This window comes from Rhinoderma darwinii, chromosome 10 (assembly GCF_050947455.1).
Source record: "Rhinoderma darwinii isolate aRhiDar2 chromosome 10, aRhiDar2.hap1, whole genome shotgun sequence".
NCBI classification, from domain to species: Eukaryota; Metazoa; Chordata; class Amphibia; order Anura; family Rhinodermatidae; genus Rhinoderma; species Rhinoderma darwinii.
In genome coordinates, this window is record NC_134696.1 from 8,226,996 (window position 1) to 8,245,990 (window position 18,995).

An 18,995-nucleotide genomic window follows, 5' to 3' on the forward strand; every position below is an offset into this window, starting at 1 on the left:
TTGGTAACCTGCTGTGTTTTCAATAATGTTCTTCTCCGCTGTGTGAATCCTCTTATACCATGTAGACTTGTGCCACTACATAGGTCTAGAGTGTGTATAAGCTGTGTGTACCAGTTTGTGCATGTATGTTAGTCTGTCTTTGTGTACTAAGGCGTGGCAGTGTGTTTACATAAGCGCAGTTGGCACACTGGCCTCTCCGTCTCTATAATCCTATTAGCTGGCAGCCTCCTTTCTCTAGGCTTCTTAGTGAGTATTTGTAAACTAGATATCTAATGGAAAATTATAGGAAAATTATAGTGAAAGCCATGATGAGAAAATCAGATTACCCCCAATTCAATTCTGCCATCCCAGCCCACACAGTGCGTTCTCCATTTTTTTCCCATAAATGCCAATGCCAGGGGTCCCTATAATCAAATAAAATTGAAAATCATCTTCCCATTAAATTCAATTAGCTGCAATTTCTAAAGCCTATCAGAGATTTTAATTACTAAATTATAAAATTCTCCAATGCTAAATTGAAGACCCGAAAAAAACGTGCATCTTTGCATTTCAGTGAAAAATACAGCATGAGACCTTGGATGGCTGTGTTCCTGCATCTTCTTATCTGAATGTGACAGTGTCTCCATGTCCTCCTGTAATTACAGTAGTCAGTATGCCGGCACTGTACCCTGCATGAGGACACCGTGTAACCTAACCCTTACCTGTCGCTTCACCTCGGGTATGCGCCCTTAGGCACAACGCTAATTGTAACATCATCGTTGTCTATACGTAAATGAATAGTTATGTCAAGGTTATCGAATCGCACCTCCAAGTTCATGGTCATAGGTGGAGACTTTCTGGGGGGGGGGGGTCTCCACTGTTAGAAAGTGTAAGCTCATATGATCATTGGACTCATGTTGTGTTCGTGGGCTGCATTATCAATGACATTTCTATATAAGCTTTGTTTTTTTTTTTATAGTTGTTACATCACATACTACGCATATTTACAATCAGCCCATGGCAGTGTCGGAGGTCACCGTGACATCAGAGTTCCTATCTGAGTGAGTAACATACGGAGCTCTCACTGCTAACATCATGGCAGCAAACAAGGGAGAGATAAGAGCCAAGGATGCACAGATTGTTTGCGGTGTTAGAACATAAATAATAATTTCTGAGAAAAGGTCAGAATTCTCTGTGGTGAATGGATGTCATTTGTAATCCTACACGAGATTAGCGGGATTATACACAGGGTTTTGCCAGTGAAATCCCATCAAATATAGAACGGACGAGATTCAACAGTAACCAGTCATTCCAAAACTACGTAAAACAAGGGAAGTTTTTAGAATGATTGATTTTACAGGGAGGATCTAGAGAGCTGAAATAATCTGATTCCATCTATCGAAAAGGGGCTCCCCGGCTTGGATATCCCATAAGGTCCTTTTAGACGGCCCGATATCGGCCATGAGAACGAGGGCCTTTAATAATATTGTGTGCTGCGCCCAGCAGATCTGGGCAGCAGGTGGGTACTCGTCTCCAGTATCTGGGAGTGTGTGTCCAAATGTTAGTGCCAGGGAAACTACAACGAATGTCTTTATTTTCCTTGTAAAGCCACTGTGGGTACAGGGCATCCGTTGAAATTGATGGGCATCTAGTTTTCAATGGATACCTGCAGTCCTTGAGACCATGGCTGAAGCTGATGTGGGAGTCTCAATCAGCAGACACCCTCCCAACACCCTGTATAGGACACCACATAGGGTCCTGTATTAACCCCTTAGTGACCAGCCTATTTTAGGCCCTAATGACCAAGCTTTTTTTTTTTTTTTTTTCGTTTTTCTATAGTAGCATTCAAAGAGCTATAACTTTTTTATTTTTCCGTCGACATAGCTGTATGAGGACTTGTTTTTTGCGGATTAGTTGTACTATTTAATGGCACCATTTTGGGGTACATATTTTTTGATTAACTTCTATTAACTTTTTTTCGGGGGAATAGAACAAAACCCTGAAATTCCGCCATTGTTCTATGCGTTTTAAATTGACGCCGTTCACTGTGCGGCGTAAATAACATGTTACCTTTATTCTATGGGTCGGTACGATTACGGCGATACCACATATGTAGAGGCTTTTTATATTTTACGACTTTTGTACAATAAAAACACTTTTGAACTAAAATTATTTGTTTTGCATCGTCGCTTTCCAAGAGCCGTATTTTTTAAAATTTTTCCGTCAATGTAGTGATTTTTGGTTTGTTTTTTGCGAGACGAGACATAGTTTTGATTGGTACTGTTTTGGGGTACATGGGACTTATTGATTAACTATTATGACTTTTTGGGGGGCAATGGAAAAAAATAGCACTTTCGCCATGTTTTTTTTTTACGGTGTTCACCTTGCGGTTTAAGTTACATATTAACTTTATTGTTTGGGTCATTACGGTCGCGGCGATACCATATATGTGTACTTCTATTTATTTTTTACACTATTACTAAATAAAACCACTTTTTATGGAAGAAAAATGTATTTATTTTTTTTACTGTAATTTTTATTTCACATTACTTATTTTCTTAGTCCCACTAGGTGACTTAACTATGCGATCTTAGATCGCTGCTATAATGCTTTGGTATACTTAGTATACCAAAGCATTATTGCCTGTAAATCTGACAGGCAATCTATTAGAACGTGCCCCCGGCACGTCCTAATAGGTATATACCCAGGGCAGACCTGGGGGCTTTTATTAGGCCGCCGGCTGCCAAGGCACCCCATCGGATGGGTGAGAGGGGGAGCTCCCTCCCTCTAAACAAGTTAAATGCTGCGGTCGCTATTGACCGCGGCATTTAACGGGTTAAACAGCCACGGTCGTTGGAGCCAGACTGTCATTAGCCAGCCGAGCCCCGGGACACCCGTGAAGGGCTTAGACTGGGCCGCCCTAAAAAGGTGACGGCCTAGCCTAAGGCCCCTTAGTGACCGACGTGAAAAGGCGTGTTGGTGGTCACTAAAGGGTTAAATACTTGTCTGGGATTAAAAACAGACCAAACACCTAAAATAAACTAAACAGAATTTAGGGGTCAACTGGTGCCCAAGGTGTAAACAACCAAGTCAAATATCTAAAACCACACAATCTCCCAACAACTCACAAGAGTGCAAAAAAAAATTGGATAATAATGATTGATAAAAAGTCCAGTCAGTGAAATTTATTGTATTTGTGGATGAGAACATTATACCTTGTTACGTTACTATTTTACGCCCAACATGGGCTATGTAAACTAGCGCCGATCAACGAGACAGCTTGTTGATTGCCACTTGTTTGCTCCTATCACACGGAGCAATGATTGGATATGTATAGGGACGAGCGATCGTTACTCCGATCACTCGTCCCCATGCATTTCCATCGTGTTGGCGGCGCATCTCCCTGATTACACACCAAGATGTGCTGCCGACAACTATGATTTTTACTTCTGCATAAAAGAGCAGATCAGCCGATGAACGAGTGTTTGCTCGTCCATCGGCGGATCGTTGACCTTATTACACAGGGCAATGATCGGGAACGAGCGTTCATATGAATGCTCATTTGCCTGATCATCAGTCCGTGTAATAGGTAGGGCCTTTAGTCACTAGGAGATCAACGCACATCTGGATTGTGAATAGCCAAGGTTCATTTACACGTCAGTCTACTGACAACTGAGACAGGTTATTACTACTAGTCCCTCAATGATCATCTTTATTTCTGGGGTGTTCAGCTACACATCCAGCAAAGCCACTACTATTCCCATCATCTGTACACTCACAGCTCAGTCAGTCCACGATTACCAGATTCTAATCCTTTGGTGAGGAGACTACATATTTTAACCCCTTAATGACCGGGCCATTTTGCACGTTAATGACCAAGGATTATTTTTTGTTTTTTCACGGTCGCATTCCAAGAGTCGTAACTCTTTTTTTATTCCGTCTATATAGCCGTATAAGGGCTTGTTTTTTGCGGGACGAGTTGTATTTTGTAATTGTACCATTTTTAGATGCTTATAACATATTGATTAACTTTTATTAACTTTATTTTAGGAGAGAATTGAAAATAAGCAGCTATTCCAGCATTAATTTTCACGTTATAAATTTACGCCGTTTACTGTGCAGCGTAAATAACATGTTAACTTTATTCTATGGGTCGGCACGATTACGCGGATACCAAATATGTAAAGGTTTTATATGTTTTTTCTACGTTTGCACAATAAAAACCCTTTTAGAAAAAAATTACTTGTTTTTGCATCGCCGCGTTCCAAGAGCCGTCATTTTTTTTTTTTTTCATCGATGTGGCCGTATGTGGGCTTGATTTTTGCGGGACAATGTGTAGTTTTCATTAGTACAATTTTGGGGTACATGGGACTTATAGATTAGCTTTTATTTTATTTTTTATGGGGGGAATGGGAGAAAAGAGAGAATTTTGCCGTTGTTTTTTGCGGTTTTTTTGGACGCTGTTTATCCGGCGGTTTAATTAATATGTTAATTTTATTGGTCAAGTTGTTACGATCGCGGGGATACCATATATGTGTATATGTGATTTGTTTTGACCGTTTTACGAAATAAAACCACTTTTTGGGCCAAAAAAGTAGTTTTATTTGACTTTGACTGTAATTTTTTTTTTTTTTTTTTTCACAAACTTTATTTAACTGTTTTACATTTCTTTTTTAGTCCCACCAGGGGACTTCACTATGCGATGTGCCGATCGCATATATAATGCTTTGGTATACTTCGTATACCAAAGCATTATTGCCTGTCAGTGTAAAACTGACAGGCAACCTATTAGGTCATGCCTCCGGCATCGCCTAACAGGCAGATGCTGAAGACAGACCTGGGGGTCTTTGTTAGACCCCCGGCTGTCATGGAAACCCAACGGCGACCCGCGATTTGTTTGCGGGGGCGCCGATCGGGTGACAGAGGGAGTTCCCCCTTCTGTCAAACACATTAAATGCCGCTGTCACTATTGACAGCGGCATTTAATGGGTTAAACTGCCGGAATCGGAGCGCGCTTCGGTTCCGGCAGTTGCAGCAGGAGCCAGGCTGTGTAGAACAGCCGTGCTCCTGCCGCTGATCGCGTGGGTACAGTGTCAGTACCCGTGCGATCACAGGACGGATATATCCGTCCTCCTGCGCGAACTAGCAGCTGCTGAGGACGGATATATCCGTCCTTCGGCGTTAAGGAGTTAAGTCAAGATGGCTTCCTTGGAGACATATAGCCCACAGTGTCCTTGTAAGAAATAAACCAAGTGAGTCAAAGCAAACATGTAACGTATACGCTGCTGTTTACATTTGTCAGTGTGTCTTGGCTACCATTCAAACTATAAAAGAACGTATATGTAATCTACCATTGTCACCTTTTATACCATCCGCCATCTTTCTTTATGTCATTAATACGTCACAACGTTTCCCATCTGCTGCTCCCTACGTGGCTCCTGCTTCCACCCACAGTTTCATGTCGCAGAGTTTGGGCAGTTGCATTTGGCAACAAGCAAATAAACACATTAATTATACTGGTAAAGGTTTTTTGTTTTTTTTCTTCAAATAAAAATAAAACTGGTCGGACTTGATTCTCCTGTTTAAATCTTTGCCTTTCTTTCAGAATTAGTAATCAGTTTCAGTTGAAAGCTCCCAAACTTAAGTCTGTTTTGCAATAAGACAGTTGCAAAATACAGTGATCACCGCACAGGTTTACGCTATTTATTATCGGTATCTCAATCGATATCACGATGATCTGAACAGATGTATGTGCGCTGCATTCAAAGATCGTCTTTACGTGAATAGGAAAAAGAAAGATGGGGGGGGGGTTTATTAAGCACTCTATGCCAGAAAAATTTCCGACGTAGAAAAGATGGATTTAATTTTTTTGCTTTGCATTTTTCCGCCGCCTCATACACTTTTTTTAAAATTGGGTGAGGCTTAGCGAAGGGGGTGTGGCCTGTTGTGGCGTTACTCATTTACTATAATTTACGCAGGAAGCTGGCGTAAATTATAGTGTGTGAATTCATGCTCTCTTGTAACTGGCCTAGATTTCCCTTATTAGGCACATGGATGACCAGAGATGCGCCTAATTTAATCGGTGGCGTGCACAAATTTTGTGCAAGCAATTTTGGCCGGTGCAACGAGCGCCGATCAACGAGACAGCTTGTTGATCGGCGCTTGTTTGCTTCTGTCACAAAGAGCTATGTATGGGGACGAGCGGTCGTTATTTAGATTGCTCGTCCCCATACATTATCATCACATCAGCAGCGCGTCCTCCTGTTTACACACCAAGATGCGCTGCCGACAACGACAAGGTTTCAGTTTTTTTTTAAAAACACGATCAGCAGATGAACGTTTGCTCGTTCTTCTGCTGATCGCTGCCCTGTTTACACAGGTCAATTATTGGGAATGAGCGTCCTATGGACTCTTTTATCTGCCCAATAATTGCCCAGTTTGAAAGGGCCTTTACTCCAGTGATCTTCATATTAATACTGTTGTATAAAACTAGCACACTGTTCCCACCGTAACATATTACCAGTTTAGCGATCGCAATGGTGGGATTATAGACTCTATACAGGCAGATATGATTGGGTCCATCCAATCCAATCATCTCTGGCACATTCAGTTGGAATGTATGTAAACCTGGCGTTACACACACCAGAAGAATGAAGGATGCAACATAAATACCCGACTGTTACTAAATATGGCAATGTCTTGTATATGAATCTATGAGGAAGTCAATAAAATGTTAAAAAATAACAACTTTTAACTGTCATTTGTATTTTTATTTTATCTGTTCTGAATTTTAAATGGATCCTACCATCGTAGCTGCCTCTGCCCTGAAGTTTACCACCGTCTTGAGCTCAGGACACCGGACACTTGGAACCCAATTTGAATGCAGCGTGTGGCACAATAATGTCCTTTTATACACTGATGCAAGAAGTAAACTATCTAGCAGAGGTATGTTGCCACTGCTTTCCTCTAGACCCAGCTAGCAGTGACAGTCGTAGAGCTAATACGTATGGGGGCAGACAATGTGGGAAAGACTGAGGTGGGCATGGTGTATTGCAGCCGCTAATTCCCCTCTCCCCATTGAAATAAACATGCTTGTGTTTGTCAGATAGAGGTTTCCTAATGAGTGCCCAGGTGATGGCTATTTGATATCCATGGCCAACCAGTCTCTGCTGTATGGACGTGTATGTGTTCTACTATTTACAGAAAGAAACAATAATAACTGAGCGCATTTCCTTGCATATACAGGAATTTCATTGTATGTGAGTGATCGTTGTGTAGTCTTCCGGTTAGGTCTTCACCTGCTGGCACACACAAGGTAATACCATAAGGTCTTCATGTCTGTGTGCAGTGAGTTCTGGTTTGGTGTATTCACGCTACTGAGGATCTATAGTTTTATTGCTTAAATACGCCTTGTGTCTACAGTTGTTTACAAAGCAAGAGAGCAAATCTAAGCACTGTCTCTTTATACCGAACAAACAACATGGAACAGAGAGAACGTCGCAGGACTGTCACTGTGTATGTGCGAGGCTGTGTATTTGTTTGCTACGGCACAGCAGCCGCTGGCTTTGGATTAGTTTGTATATTCCCCCTCCTTTCTCCTCCATACTTTTTTTTGTTGTCTGACAAACCTATCATATTTTCTGTGTTTAGCAGACCATGAATTAACCTTCATACCAGTTACAGGGCTATTTAGTTCCTGCCGCTAGTAATCACCAAATTTCGCTGTCTGTTGTGCCTTTTTCTTGCAACAAATCTCAGCACATCACCGCAGACAGATCTACAACCTCACCACTGTACAGATGAGGCAGAGCTGAAGTAGTGGACGGCAGGCTGACTGCATATTGCTCTGTACACATCTGCGTCGAAGGCTCTGCAAGGGCATTTGTCACAGATCCGGTGAAAAACATCAGAAGAAATAACAGCATGCTGCGCTAATCCTTCCCGGAAACCGGCGGACAGCCTCACGAAAACCTGACTCAACCCATTAAAATCTATGGGCTCTATTGGGCGCCGTTAGTGTCCGTGACACAATGGCTCCGACACTTAAGGTTTTCATTCTTCTTTTCTTAACTGGAAACTTCTAGAACCTACGGCAGAGATGCGGGGGGCGCTTCTCATGAAACTGTAATTACCTGCAGATGGCAGTTTTCTAGCACAAACTAAAGATGACCATACACCTTAGAAAGCTTAGTCTAGCGAGCATGTGTACTCAATGGAGAGTGGGGAATACGACGCTACTAGACGCCCTTGGCATCGGCTTATCTTCTGATTCTTCTTTCCCTTGACATCATGTTTCAAACCTTTGGACATTAATATGGAGTTGTTTGACCTCCGCTGCTTAACTCTTTTGGGAAGGTTTTCCAATACATTTTGAAACAGTGTTTAGTGAGGATGCCTAGGTCAGAGTCAATTCATACCAAAGGTGTTTGATGTAGTAGTACTGCCATTTCCGCCATATCCATTCCTAATTCCGAAGGTGTGTTATATACATTTGGCCAGTATAGCTTATACTACCATAAGATGTCGCTTTCAGTGGAAATCAATGGGAATAACAGAAACCTGTGAATTAGAGCCCTTATAAGTATCTGTAAGGCCTCATACACACGACCGCATTGGTTTTGCAGTCTGCAAAACCACGGGTCCGTTGCGGTCCAAACCTTTGTTGTGCATCCATGTGTGATCAGGACCCAGGATCCTCAACAATTCACCAGTATTGGTGAATCCGCAAATCCGTACTGTAAAAGGACTTGTCCTGAGTTTTTGCGGTCCAGATTTGTGGTCCCCACATGGTGTGCATGGGAATATAAAATAGATTCCCATAGAAATTAATGGGTCAGCGATTTATGCGTAAAAATGCGTATAAATTGAAGACGCAAAAGCACTGTCATGTGCAAGAGGCCTAACTTTTATTAATTTCAGTGGAGGGTGACTGATAGCACCAAGATAAGCCTTAGAAAAATCATCCAACAAAACTAAAAAAGGCAGGATATAAGTAGTAAGGTAAGAAGAGCAAACACGTTTCGAAGTTGTTCTGACTTTATCAGAGGTACCGGATGAAGAAGTCAGAACGATTTTGAAGCACTTTTGTTAGTTGGCAAACAAATATTTTTAACGATACTATGATTCTTCGTTTTTCTTAACTTAGGGTGGTCTTGCAGGGCCCGATGTGGGCCGTGTAAACGAGCGCCGATCAACGAGGCAGCTCGTCGATCGGTGCTCGTTTGCTCCTTTCACAAGTGCTATGTATGGTGACGAGTGCTTGTTACTCTGATCGCTTGTCCTCATACATTTCTATCATGTTGGCAGCACGTCTTCCTGTTTACACAGAGATGTGCTGTCGACAACGATATTCGTTTCAGCATTTAAAACTATACAAGGCTATGTTCACACGGGGTATTTTGCCGAGTTTTTTGACGCGGAAACCGCGTCGCAAAAACGGCCCGAGAACGCCTCCCATTGATTTCAATGGGAGGCGTCGGCGTCTTTTTCCTGCGAGCAGTAAAACTGCCTCGCGGGAAAAAGAAGCGACATGCCCTATCTTCGGGCGCTTCCGCCTCTGACCTCCCATTGACTTCAATGGGAGGCAGAGAAAGCGTATTTCGCGCTGTTTTATGCCCGCGGCGCTCAATGGCCGCGGGCGAAAAACGGCGCGAAAATCGGCGTGCAGGGAGAGGAATATCTGCCTCAAAGTTCCAAACGGAATTTTGAGGCAGATATTCCTCCCCCAAAATACTCCGTGTGAACATAGCCTTAATCAGCCAATAAACGAGCATTTGCTCGTTCATCGGCTGATCGTTGCCCTGTTTACACTGGTCAATGATCAGGAATGTGTGTTCCTTGAATGCTCGTTTGCCCAATAATAGGCCCGTGTAAAAGGGTCCTTACTGGTTGCGCCTTTTAAACCCTGGCTTTATTTGTTTTGTTGAATGATTTTTCCTGGTCCTGTGTAGGAGATCTGCGGGTGGAGCAGCAACCTACCAGTGACAGAGTTGTGCCTGTAAGGCTTCGTTCACATATGCGCTAGGGTCCCGTTCCGACATTGGACCCTGACAGACACAAACGGAAACCAAAATTCCATCATTATTGATTTCAATGGTGACGGATCCGGTGCCAATGGTTTCTGTTTGTCTCAGTTGTGCAGGGGTTCTGTCGTTTTGACGGAATCAATAGCGTAGCTGACGGAAAGCTCAGTCGGAACGGGATCCTAGCACAGATGTGAACGAAGCCTAACTCTGTCTGGTGAGTGCAGATCCGTTTCCTCCAGCCAGAAGATTACTACCATTAACTGTTATCTACAAATCACACTATGCAGCACTTTCTATCCTATTTGGTTTTGGGACCAGTGGGAGTTCCAGCCGACTGATCCCAATGATCAGGATAAGTACAATCTAGACCTTTTAAGGTGTCAGGAAAGAGATTTGATCGAGCTGAGACTATGTTCACAATCTTTTTCTTAGGATTTAGTCAATTAGAAACATCGATGGCATATCTCAAACTGCAACAATAGCTGCTGCTAAAATTTCTTACTATGTGATATTACACAAAGTATATTTGTACGTGTCATAATGTCAATGTGAGAATGCAAATCAGTAGAAACATAAAAAGGATGTTTGCAAGGTGAGGTACTTGGAGTTCCTGTTTAGCTGGACAAATAATGAGAAACAAAACACAATAATCTAGTGGCATACGGAGACCCTTGAATAATTTTTTTTAAAGAGGATCTGTCTCCAGTTTAGCAATGCCCAATCTCCTAGCTAATCTAACAGGTGCTGCCCCACTGATAATGCTACTGAAAATGGTGTCCCAAAAGTTTATTATTTTAAAAGTTATGAGTTTTTTCCCCAAATATGCAAATGAGTCTATACTAGACAAGTGGGAGGTAACAGCAGCTATTCTCCTGAGGTGGAGCCTCCTCCCAGCTGCTGTCTTATCAGCATGAAGCTGCTTCACACAGTGTGAGAGACTGAGGCTGCAGGGAAGGGGGATCACTATAAATAGCCATATCTCAGGTTGTGGACCACCCAGAACAGTGGTTCTGGTGACATATGAAAGATGAGACTCTAATCTTTCATATGGCACCAGGATCGCAGTTCTAGCTGTGAAAACACAGTCTAGAATGGGAGTTGTATACTATATGATCACTCTGTGTTGCTGGGCTAGAACGAGAACTGTTCGATGCTGATTGGACAGCGTCATACAGAAAACATTACTCCGCCCAGAGTGAAGAGTCACCTCCCATTTGGCAAGTATAGACAAATTAGCATATTTAGAACAATGTACGTAACTTTGCAAATACAAGTTTTTGAAAAAAAATGACACTGTAGTTATCAGCATCATAGCGCCTATTAGATTAGTTAGGAGAATTAATAAACTAGTCACAGATCCTCTTTAACCCCTTAATGACCGCCGATAAGCCTTTTTACGGCGGTCATTAGTGGGCTTTATTCTAGAGCGCCGCCATTCTACGTCGCTGCTGTAGAATAAAGTAAACAGAGCAGGGAGCCGTGAAATCTCCCTGCTCAGCTGCCAGAGGCAGCTGAGGGCTGGGGGCGTCCCTGCTCTGCCAGGTGAGATCGATATTAGTATCGATCTCACCCGTTTAACCCTTCAGATGCGGTGCACACAGCGAGCACCGCATCTGAATGGTTTTGGAGAGATAAAATCGCCGAGTGTCTGTGTCTTCTATGGCAGCCGGGGGTCTAATAAAGACCCCCAGGTCTGCCTGGAGCGAATGCCTGCTAGATCATGCCGCAGGCATGACCTAGCAGATGCCTGTCCGTTTTAAACGGACAGGCAGTAATACACTGCAATACAAAAGTATTGCAGTGTATTATAATAGCGATCGGAGGATAGTGAAGTCCCCTAGTGGGACTAGTAATAAAGTAAAAAAGTTGAATAAAGTTAATAAAAAAAAAAAAGTGAAACAAAAAAAATGAAAAACCCACTTTTTCCCCTTACAAAGTGCTTTACTATTAAAAAAAACTACAATAAAGCAAAAAAGTTACACATATTTGGTATCGCCGCGTCCGTAACGACCCCGACTATAAAGCTGTTACATTATTTAACCCGCACTGTGAACGCCGTAAAAAATAAAATAAAAAACAATGGAAAAATTGCTGTTTTCTGTTAATCCTGACTTTAAAAAAAATGTGATAAAAAGTGATCAAAAAGTCGCATCTACTCTCAAATGGTACCAATAAAAACTGCAAGTCGTCCCGCAAAAAACAAGACCTTATACAGCTATGCCGACGCAAAAATAAAAAAGTTACAGCTCTTCGAATCGAATGTGACAATGGAAAAATGTAAAAAATGGCTTGGACATTAGGGCCCAGAATGCAAGCAGGGGGAAAGGGTTAAAGGGTTATAAAAAATTATAAGCAGTATTCACCTCTCTCTATATCTATATAGGGGGTCCGACTGCTGGGATTCCCATTAATCTGACAGATATCACCTTATCCAGAGAATAGGTGAAAACTGCTTAGACTCTTTACAATCAAAATATTTGCGGAGAATACAGCTGGACTAAGCCCCACTATTCAAATATATGTGGCTGAAAAGCATAATTACTGCTCATAAAGATATATATATATATATATATATATATATATATATATATATATATATATAGCAGTGGATTAAGCAAAAGGTTCTCTTGCAGCCCCACCAGCCGCATCTCTGACACTACACAATGCTGCTGCAGCAAAGGTCTATTCCACTTCTTTCAGGTTGTTGAGCCAGCGAGTGTTCATATGAGCGCTCCTTACCAATCATTGCCCCGTGCAAATGCTCATTCATCGACTTATCTGCTCGTTTATGTGGCCAGAAAAAGGTTCGCTAGTCTGCAGCACATCTCCCTGATGAGATGTGCTGCAGACATGGTGGAAACATACTGGGATGAACGATCGTAGAAGCGGTCGCTTGTCCTCTTACATAATCCATCATTGCTCCTTCTGAAAGGAGCAAACGAGCGCCGATCAACGAGCTGCTCATTTTCATGGCCCATATTTGTTTGTGTAAAAGTACCCTTATTCACGGACTAGTACTATGTAGTGTGGACAGCCATTTACATTGACCGGATGTGATATCTGACACAGCAATTGTAAAGGGCAATCTGCTGTATATCCCTAGAAATTTAAAGGAGGCCTCCACTCTGATTATATTCTTTTACCGGTCATCTTTACCTAAGGACAAATATTTGTGGGGAGACAATTGATATACAGTGATGGTGAGACCAGCCAACATGTGAAAAAAAAGAAACACCTCATAGGACAATGATCTGAAAGCAACAGTGTCCCACAATGAATAGTCCAGTTACCTAGTGTTACATTGACTGTCACCCAGCTTTCTGAAAGTGCAGATCGGACTTATTTACAGGAAGCAAGCTGTACTTTACTGACCCCACCATAGGAAAGTGGGTCACCGTATATTACCAGGCCAAGCACTACACACAGCGTCTACGAGAGAGCTCGGCTTATTCAAAGACTCACACACAGCATGATGCTGTCTCATTAAAGCAACTTATTGTTCCTCCTACTCCACCGTAATGTGCCTAATATAAGGCTCCCTCTAGCAAGTGCAGGCTACTCGGCCCTTTTAACCCTTAACAAACAAGATTATGTCTCACTGATCATGGCGTCTATGTGTCAGTAAAACACTTGCCTGCAGGTCAGGTCTCACAGTAACAGCAGGATGCCCCTGGACAGCAGTGACTGCTGGGGGTGCAGAGGGATCCTATTCTACTCTGATTATATTGTAGTAAGTCCGTCAGAACTCGTTTTTTGTTTCTTTCTAAACAAAATTTAAACCTGAAAATTAACTTTCTAAATCAATGTTGCCTTAGAGAACCAGAATGAGGTACGTGTGTGCGTATATAATAAGTCATGGTCCACTTTCCACAACACCTGAGATTGTGGATCTCAGGCGGAGGAGCGGATCAGTGAAGCTTTTGCGGTTTAGGATTTCCCTTATCAATAGTGGGGGGAAAGCTGCAATGTATTTGCTTGTCTATGCCTTGAATTGATTAAAATGGATATAGCTTCATGTTGTCCTTTTGGAAGCATGGCTTGAAGTGGATCCCTCCATATAAAAGCAGTCATCTCCTGACAACTAAACCGCACTCTACCTCAAAGCAAATGTAAACCTCTACCCATCTACTTGGAATAAACGGCTTCACATATTTTATTCTTTTCACAATCACTTAACTCTAAGTGGACTTAATTAGCCCCATTGTAAACTGATAAAATGTGACTTGTATCTTCTCTATCTGGGCTTGTAACCCACAATAAAGGCCAACCGGAAAGTCTTTCTGCATAGCAGGGGGGGCCTATTAGTGTCTGAATGGAGTTAAAGAGAGATAAGCAGCTGCAATTATCGAGAATTTTCTATATTATTTTGAGTCTCCATTATCTAATAATCTTTAATTCTGTGTTTTCCAACCTCATCTCCACAGGACACCTCTGAAGAGCAAAGAGACGGAGCTATGTATGTATAAATCAGTGGAATTTCCATACTAATTCTCCTAATAACTACACTAGTACATTGTCTGCTGAACACCCGACTCTTGTACAAATATACAGATCACTGCAACTAGCCAGTATCCAAGTCCTAACAGAAACGTGCCTCTATAGTGTCCACGTCACAGGCCACAGGTTTAGTGAAGCAAAAATTTTGACCTGAAATCAAGTTCCCAAGTCCACCAGACATGTATGTAGGTAGGGATCGAGCAAGTCCCTGTCTCTGAGGTTACCGGCAGAGTATGACGGACTGAGGAAAAAAGAGCATGTGCAGTTTTTACGGCTATTAGTCCAAATGACACCAATAAAAAGTAGTGCGGGAACTTCATCAGCAACCGATGTCCGTGGAGTTGTCAGCAATAAAAGGAATCATCAGGTGGTTGGTTAGAAATAGTGTAAATTCTCCAATCCTAAAAGCAGATTAAAGCAGCAGAGAAAGTTAGTCTAAATTATAATGGGTCACAGGTACAAAGCTGACTGGAAATACACAGGACTCTTCTTCCTTGAACTCCAGTCCTATAGCCGGCTGAGGAACGCTGCAATGGATATAGAAGTAAAGGCAGGTAACTAGGATCCAGGGCAATGAATAGTAAGAATCTCAGAGCAGCCATTCACACTGGCAGGCACGTTGCCCTAACGTGACCTGCGGTGTGCTCTCTCTGTGTTCCTATTTCAAGGCCACTGCCTGGAGCTCGCAGACAATGATTGGGGAGGGCTTTGAAGTCAGAATAGAAGCCGAAAGCTAAACAAGCAGGAGGGGTGTATACAGGAGGGGTTAAGTAGGGAGGGGAGCAGAGGGAGGGGGGCGTATATTTATATATGTAAAAAAAAAAGTTGACTGGAGAAAAGAAAAGTGGTTCACAGTTGGGCATCAAAATGTAAGAAGACAAAAGAAAACCAAACAGATCCAGGGCAGGGCACATGCTGCTAATGTCTGGATGTTCCTTCTGTGCAGGGAGGATGATGGATGGATTGCAATGGCCTCCAAGACCTAAGCATGTTACATCACCACTATTTACATAAACTGCTGATCTACCCGTAACCCCTGACACCGGCCAGACCAAAGAAAACAAGGGATCCATCACTAAAGGCTGCTAGATTTATAGAGTCTTCACCTAGCAGACGTGGACGCCGCAAAACGTTACACCTGCTAAACATGTCTATTTGGTACAATCCTACTTTCCAATCACTTCTTATTCATTTATTCTAAATGCTGCTTAAACAAAACTATTTTTTATACATATAAGACATTTTGGATCCACATCAAGTCAATAACTCAGGATGCACTTGTTAAATACTTGCTCTCCGGGGTACAAACATGGTGTTTAGAGCCCTGTACACTCGAGCGGGACCGCTGACAGCCTGGAAAGCGAGGATTGTGGTACTTTTTATATTCGTCCCTTCTCAGCAGACGCATTCATGTCCCTGATCGCATCTGTGTGCAGCATTGTATAGTGTTTGACAGGACGTCAGTCACCTGTTATGCACTGAGCGTTGGAACTACCGCATGGTATTTGACTTAAAATAAGGAACAAAAATCATTACTGGAATTGTTGAACTGGTAAAAGGTTACAAGTGTTTAGGGAGGGGGTGTCCTCCAGATCCCGGCACTGCCTATGGTTTAATTTGGCCTTTTGTCCAGTCAGACCAATCTTGTTCTAGGCATTATATCAGACAGCTACTGGGTATGATGGATGACACACATCAGTATGAAGAACCAGAAGGGACGGGTCTTACCTTGTATTGAGACGCCCCAAACACTTTCACTGCTCCAGCCTTCACTTCATCCTAATTTAAATAAATTAGAAAAAAAGGTTTTAGCGGTTTATTAGCAATGGTTAAAATAGAGAATGTAAGGAGATGTTTGCCCAGCTAGGGACATGGATGTGTATATACAGTAGCATGTGGTGCGCAGCAGTGATATTGTCTATTTAGCAGCTGTACACGAGACTCCTAATGTAACAGGTGTCAAGTGATTATTACAGGAGGGGCGCAGGTGCCGGGGTGTACAGCAGATGTATACAGGGAGAGAAGAACAAGTGCTGCCTGCTATCACGCAGGACATCGGCACTCGCTCCAGTATGTGGAGCTCTACTGGAGGAATCATGTGTCAGACAGATGTATATGAGGATCCCTGTACCAAGCAGCTGGGTTTAAACATGTGTGAACGGACTGTGTACGATCACACATAATAGAATGAGCGCTTCACGTGAGGGGGGGGGGTCTGTGTGCAGTGGGATACACAGAGTAAGCAAAAGTGACCGCCCAGATGCCTTTTCACGGTGGTCATCAAGGGTACTTATGCCACATCGCCACCTTTTGACGGCACTGTGTCATAAGGCCTGTGCGGTTGTCCCACACGGCTAGAGCGAGTGTCAAGCTGTTACCTCTGATCCCGTCCGTTTAACCCCTTAGATGCCGTGATCAAAAGTGACCATGGCATCCAAGTGGTTTAAGAGGGAGAGCTTTCTCTGTCACCTTATTAGCACCTCTGCGATGCGATTGCGGGGTGCAGATTGTTTTCATAGCAGCCAGGGGGCCTCCCCAGGTCTGCCATCAGTGTATGCCTCGTTTCACACTGACAGACATAATACACTGCATTATAGAAATATTGCAGTGCATTATAAAAGTATTCAAACAATAATTGGTATCACCGTGTCCAGAACGACCCGAAATTAAAAATGCAAAGGGAACGCTGTGAAAAAGTAAAGCAAAAAGAAAACGATTCCAAAATTGCCGTTTTCTGCTCATCCGGAGTTCCAAAATATGTGATAAAAATCGATCAAATAGTCGTATGAACCCTAAAATAATACCAATAAACGCGAAAAGTTGTCTCACAAAAAATAAGCCCTCATACAGCTACATCGGCAGAAAAATAAAAAAGTAATGGCGACACAAAAACAATTTTTTTTTAACCCCTTGGAGACACGGCCATTTTCAGGTTTTTAATTTTCGTTTTTTCCTCCCCGCCTTCCAAAAGCCATAACTTGTTTTTTTTTTTTTTGTCGATATCGCTGTATAATGGCTTGTTTTTTACGGGACAAGTTGGAGTTTTCATGGCACCATTTATTGTACTGCATAATGTACTGGGAAGCTGAGAAAAAATTATTTGTGGGGTGAAATGGGGAAATAACAGCTATTGCGCCATTTTTGGGGGGGTTTTGTTTTTGCGCCATCCATCAGGCGGTAAAAACTACATGTGCACCTTAGGCCCCATGCACACGAACGTGTTTTTGCGGCCGCAATTCCCCCAAAAATCCACGGGAGAATTGCGGCCCCATTCATTCCTATGGAGCCATGCACACGACCGACCGTGGTTTTCACGGTCCATGCATGGCCCGGGAGCCTGGGCCGCAGAAAAAACGGCCATGCCTTATTACGGCCGTGTTCTGCTCATTGAAAATAACAGCAGCGGCCATGAGCATGGCCCACGATTTGCACGCGGCTCACGGCTTGACAGTCCGCTGCCGGCCGACCAGAAAATCACGGCCGTGCACATGGCTATGGTCGTGTGCATGAGGCCTTATTCTACAGGTTGATACAATTACGGCGATACCAAATTTATATGTTTATATGTTATGTTTTATCACTTTTAAAAAAACAAAATTATTTCTTTAAAAAAATTAAGAGAGCCATAACGTTTTTATTTTTCCATCAATTTAGCGATGTGAGGGCTTAATTTTTGCAAGGCGAGCTGTAGTTTATCAATATAATTTTGGTGTACATGCAACTTTTTTTTTTTTTAAATAACATTTAATTGAGGTTTTACAGAGAGGCAATATGCGAATTACAATATACATAAGAGCCACAGTACATACAATATACAAGTAATTGTTAGAATTCTCAACTCATATGTACAATGCGTTATCTCAATATTAAACAGAACATATCATACAAACAGAACATTAAGGAAGTATGAGCATCCTGGTGTATGCTCTCACCACATGCACCCAACGTCAAGGGGGAGGGGGTAGAGAAGGATGGAAAAGAAACGCACAAGGGGAGAGGTCTCCAAGAACATCAGGCCAGGTGGGAATGTTTAGAAAGTAGTCCCAAACTAGAACAACAATCGACCTTATCCAACAGAGGGGGGAGTCTGCACCCCAGAGGTGTTGAAAGGAGTAATTTTTTGCAGAATTCAAACCAGGGTGCCGAGATCTTTTGGTACTTGGCATGAGAGTGGTACTCAAGATGCGAGAGCTCCTCCATTCTTGCCAGCTGGGCTCGCTTCCTAAGCCAATGGCTTATTGGTGGCACAACCTCGGTCTTCCTACACAACGGTATTAGAGATTTGGCCGCCGCGAAGAGCTGTAACCAAAGCTCCCTGGGGCCCCCCCCAATGCTGGCCACAGGTTTAGGAACACTACACGAGGGGAAATTACAATAGAGGAATGAGTTATGATATTGAGGACAGTTTGTATCTGGGCCCAAAAGGGGGAGATTTTCTCACACTCCCACCACAAATGTAAATATGTTCCCGGGTCTTTATGACACCTCCAACAG

At 42.7% G+C, this 18,995-nt stretch overlaps 1 protein-coding gene across 2 annotated transcripts in view; it reads right to left on the bottom strand.

The window, feature by feature from the left end:
• CASZ1 (castor zinc finger 1) overlaps window positions 1–18,995 on the bottom strand; it is a 200,750-nt gene that overhangs the window by 55,565 nt on the left and 126,190 nt on the right. For both annotated transcript variants that reach the window (XM_075839342.1, XM_075839343.1), the window contains one exon: window positions 16,230–16,280. The gene's annotated coding sequence lies outside the window, so the exon portion shown is untranslated. The remainder of the gene's footprint in view (window positions 1–16,229; window positions 16,281–18,995) is intronic.